Source organism: Aricia agestis, chromosome Z (genome assembly GCF_905147365.1).
Source record: "Aricia agestis chromosome Z, ilAriAges1.1, whole genome shotgun sequence".
NCBI classification, from domain to species: domain Eukaryota; kingdom Metazoa; phylum Arthropoda; class Insecta; order Lepidoptera; family Lycaenidae; genus Aricia; species Aricia agestis.
In genome coordinates, this window is record NC_056428.1 from 15,230,973 (window position 1) to 15,236,581 (window position 5,609).

Sequence of the window (5,609 nt, forward strand, 5' to 3'; positions counted from 1 at the left end):
TGGCCCGATTTAGAAACTTATTTCAGTGTTAGATAGCTAATTTATCGAGTAAGACTATAAGCTATATATTATCACGCTAAGACTAATGCGACCGAAGAAACTCAGGGAAATGTGGGAAAAACGTGGGAAATATTAGAAATTACGAACCACTGGAGCAATTTTTATGGCAATATTTGGCACAGATATAGAGTAGACCAAGTGAAGGGAGTAGGGAAATAAGAGCTATTTTTTATGGGAAAATGTACGGTTTCCGTAAAATTCCTAATTTACGCGGGCGAAGCCGCGCGGGACATCTAGTAGTCCATAATACATATTTTTCAAGCTATTTTAAGTCTTATCGCTCTACTCAGAGACATTTAATTATGAATAACCTTCAATTTAGTGAAAAGTTTGATAGATAATGTATGGGGCTCATGTGAAACTTTTGAATTAATTACATTTAAGTACTTACTTAATAATATTCTACTCTGAGTGCAGCAGTTAGCCTCTTAGTCCATCGCAATTCACAACTGCTCTTTTTGTTGTGAAATCGTCAGTTGAGCTTTTGTTTTATTTATAGCCTGGAAGTAGAATCATTGTACAAGACCTAACATTTCTTGCTAACATTACATTTTTATACGAAAATTTCATTAAGAGAACGTATGGCTAAAACACAAAATCTGATATAATGTTTGTTTGCAAACGACAACGCGTTTAAGATTCAGCCATTTAAGTGTCCAAAGGTAACAAAAAGACTGACACACTTTCATATTTATAATCTGAACGATGTACTATCAGAGAAGTTGATTCCTATGCAAATAGGGGACCTACTGGTAGTTTGGTTGCGTTACGTCAAACCCAGCTGACAGATCACAACTAACATTGAATTGACATATTCGACCAAATAACGTTGGTCTGTCAAATGCATAGGAATCAACTTCCTCGATGGTACCTATGATGCACCATCACAGAAAATTCATAGACAGATGGTGGACCTATGTTATAGACCTGGATCCCAGAAGGATAAGACATAACTTACTCTCTGATGGATGAAACCATAGGTCATTAGTAGTGCCTCGTGTACTTAGAATACCTGCGAATTTGTGTAGCTCTAGGTGTGACACCTGGTCAGGTACCAGGAACCAAAGTGGACTAAAAATTAGTCTTACTTTACTTATTTTCAAATGGTTAATATTTATATATAATTTGTAGATTATTGTTCTGAACTAGTATCATGTAGTGTAAGACACTTTTCAATGACCAAAACTATTGCCAGACGTTTTAAAAATAACTTTGTTGCTATTTTTTTTCAAAGGCATTATTTTTATTTTATAAATTAATATAACACCTTAGAAAACAATACGATATTGCAAGAATTTATTTTCTACTAGCTGTTGCTGACAAAGTCGCGGGCAACAGCTAGTAGAAAATAAATTCTTGCAATATCGTATTGTTTTCTAAGGTGTTATATTAATTTATAAAATAAAAATAATGCCTTTGAAAAAAAATAGCAACAAAGTTATTTTTAAAACGTCTGGCAATAGTTTTGGTCATTGAAAAGTGTCTTACACTACATGATACTAGTTCAGAACAATAATCTACAAATTATATATAAATATTAACCATTTGAAAATAAGTAAAGTAAGACTAATTTTTAGTCCACTTTGGTTCCTGGTACCTGACCAGGTGTCACACCTAGAGCTACACAAATTCGCAGGTATTCTAAGTACACGAGGCACTACTAATAACCTATGGTTTCATCCATCAGAGAGTAAGTTATGTCTTATCCTTCTGGGATCCAGGCCTATTAGGGCTATGTGATATGTCAAGTCAATGTTCAGTCGTCATAAATTCTGTCGACTGGGCTTGACGTGATCGTCAAAAAACATAGGTCCAACATCTGCGTATGAAACAATTTCTCTGATAGCAGATTCGATAGTATCTACTATCTAGCATTATATTACCCATACTGAACTTTACATAATACTGTTTAGAAGGTGCCGGGTGCCATTGAAATTCTCATACATACCTACGTGATACCAAAACCATTTCCTCATACGAAAATATATTTTAACATGTTTGAGTTATTTTTCAGCTTAAAATAGTAATTACCTAGGTTCCTGCACAAAAATTTACTACAAAATATTTAAAATGTACTAGGTATATACTTACTAATATAATAAAAACAAAATAACTCAAACATGTTAAATATTTTCGTATGAGAAAATGATTTTGGTATTACGTACTTATGCATGAGAATTTCGATGGCACCCGGCCCCTTAAGCACATAAGTACTCCAGAAAGCAGATGCCCTCGATATTGTCATAAATAAGATGCGTGTGCAATGTTATTGCAATCTTAACTGATGTTTCACCACTCAGTCACCAGTCACCAGTCACCACTCAGTACTCAGTAGCATCATCCAAGGACACTTGTTATACTTTACCAACTTTATAACATAAACTCGAAGAATGTAGGTACAGTTACTAAGCAAAGATAAGAGACACATCAGAATTTTTGATTTGCTGTTTCGGCGCGTTTTCTACTGTAGCGTTTTCTTGTATTTGTCATGTTTTTGTAAAAAAAATGTTTTTATTCTTATTCTAGCGTTTGGGAAAACACACAATCGAATCCGCGCGCGCATAAAACGCGCTCTAATATTTTTAGTTTTAGAATGCGCCTATTCAATATTCTCATCATCACCCTAAGGTTGGCTGGTAGAGAATGCCACTAGGCATTAAGCCCGCCTATGTAAATATTTGCATGAAGTGTTTAAATAAATAAATAAATAAATAATATTGTTTTTACTTAAAATCTCGCAAGTTTCTGGACGTCCTTACCTCTAGATATAGCAAAATAGGCAGAACGAAACATTAGACCGACTTAGCAGTATACCCCGTAGTACAACGCGCCGTCTGGTCAGCTTATTTGAAGTCGGCCTACTGGTTCGTTCCGTTTATTATGTCTATAGGGCCACAAATAGGAAAATTTTAATTTTTTATACATTGACTAGCGGCCCGCCCCGGCTTCGCACGGGTGGACATTGATTTTTAATTTTTTTTTTTTTCAATCTTTATTTCTTAGTCAATCTTTATGTTAAGCAGAACATAAAAATGGTTTACACTAAACGTAATGAATTAATGAAGCACTATAATACTATCCCATCAATGAAGCGGCACCCGGCTGTCGCATAACTATTATATTATAAATCTATTGTGTCTGCGATTCCCATGATCGAGGTAATAATAATTAATATTTACGTGGACTCTCCGGGCGAGCACACCCGCGCGGCGCGCCTTGACGACGCCCAATTCGCAACGTGCAGCAGAAATCGTAATATTTTAATTTCGTCATAACATTAAAACAAAACGTCCAATTTTAATCATTCAAAGACCAAGTATTATCTACATTAACTGTACTTAGTTAATGAAATAATTTATTTTAATAATAATTAATGCCATGAGTAAAATAAAGGCATTTAAATGTAGTCCAAAAACATTTCAAGATTTTTTAATAAAAAATGGTTATTGTGCCTCACTCAACATAGATAGGTATAGTGTGTCGCGGACTTTTTTGTAGATATTTAAAAGATCTACAATTACTTAGAACATTTTATGGTTCTATCTTTTATAGTTTAGGCAGCGTACGCGAAAAAAGTAACACTTCTGGTTGATTTTTTACACCTTGCGTCCGAAAATCCCAAATATCTTAAGGAACCCTATTTTTTTCCAAAATAAAATTTAGCCTATGTTCAGCAGAATTAATGTAGGATTCCAATGGTAAAAGAATCTTTCAAATCGGTCTAGTAAATTCGGAGCCTATTCAAGACAAACAAACAATCAAATCTTTCCTCTTTATAATAGTAGTGTAGACAAAAGTCTGGCTACCACTGGCTCTTATTCTATTTAGGCCCGAATCGACTAAACTTGAAGTTACACGAGTGACCGACCCCCTTACTAATAAACGTTGTATAAGCTTTGAATAGTTATACAGTGTTTTGTTCCTGTCACACAAGTGACATTTTTAATTGGATTGAAGAAGACAAAACACTCTATAACTATGCAAAGCTTATATAGCGTTTATTAGTAAGGGGGCTAGTGTATAATTTTACTCCTCCAATTTACTCTAGGATATCTTCGTTTGCTGCGAAGAGTATGAAGAGTCCGGGTGCCATCGAAATTCTCATACAAACGTAATACCAAGATAATTTCCCATACGAGAATATTTATCATATTTGAATTATTAAACAGCAATAAGCTTAAGATAGTAATTACCTAGGTTCCTGTACAAAGATTCACTGCAAAATATTTACATACCAAAAATATGAACGATTATAATATTTACATACTAAATTGTAATCGTTCATATTTTTTGGTACTTATGTAAAATATTTTGCAGTGAATCTTTGTACAGGAACCTAGGTAATTACTATCTTAAGCTGAATAATAACTCAAATATGGTAAATATTCTCGTATGGGAAATGATCTTGGTATTACGTTTGTATGAGAATTTCGATGGGACCCGGACGGTTAAATATTGTCAATTATAATTTCACAATGACACCAACCGTGACAGTTGACACCTGTGGTTGACAGTTGACACCCTGTTGTACTTGAACTATTCTCAGTTTAATATTTACTCCACCAAAATCGCCCGTGTAAATATTTATTTACATCCGTGTAATTGTCTTATTCTTGGATTAGAAGTTGGAAAAACGCAAAACCAGCTTAGTTACTCAGATTAGGAATAGCTTAGGCTGCATTTCCACCAGAGCTGAGCGGAGCTGTGTTGCAAGGAATGTGTTATTGAGAACCAATAGCATCGCTGCGACCTTACCTTATTTATTTTTATTCGACCTTAGTTTCAACGATATTAACACTACTACCTAGTTATATTTTGTAAAAAATATTCAGTTCAAGTGATCAGTAGCCCTAGCACGGCCACCTAGAAATGCGAAAGTATGGACACACTGTGGATATATACTTAAGGTAGCGTTCCGATCTTTTTTCGTTCCGAAAAATTCAATTAAAATGCCACTTTATGACAGACTACAGTCTTAAAAATTCAAATAATATCCTACTCTATGACATATAAGTACTATTATAGTCTGTCATAAAGTGGCAATTTAATTGAATTTTTGTCGGTAGCGAATCGCGATTGGCCGCGGTAAAGATCGGAACGGCACCTTTAGTTTATGTCCACAGTTTGTCTATACTTTAGCATTTGTACTGGTGGCCGTGCTAGGGCTACTGTAATTGCTATACGGCTCAGCACAGTTTCCGTAGTGTAGCGGTTATCACGTGTGCTTCACACGCACAAGGTCCCCGGTTCGATCCCGGGCGGAAACATTTTTTTTATATTTTCTTTTCTCAAAATTCTAAAATAATAGAATGCTTTTTTTCAAATTCACTTTTAAAAAACTAAATAAAAAAACAAGAATAGTGACGTTGAAAAGATGTGTTATTAATTTAAAAAAAGTATATTTTAAAATGAATTAATAAAGTATGTATAAATTATTTTGTATGTTGGCAATAGAAATAGAACATAAATAAAATCAGCCAAGTGCGAGTCGGACTCGCACAGGAAGGGTTCCTTACCGTTATAGAGCAAAAGTACCACCAAGTACCACA

General features: G+C 34.5%; 1 non-coding gene across 1 annotated transcript; it reads left to right on the forward strand.

Annotated features, from left to right (window-relative positions):
• The first annotated feature begins 5,254 nt into the window (after positions 1 to 5,254).
• Positions 5,255 to 5,327, forward strand: Trnav-cac. The gene has a single exon. It is a non-coding gene; the product is annotated as a tRNA-Val (tRNA).
• The last annotated feature ends 282 nt before the right edge of the window (positions 5,328 to 5,609 follow it).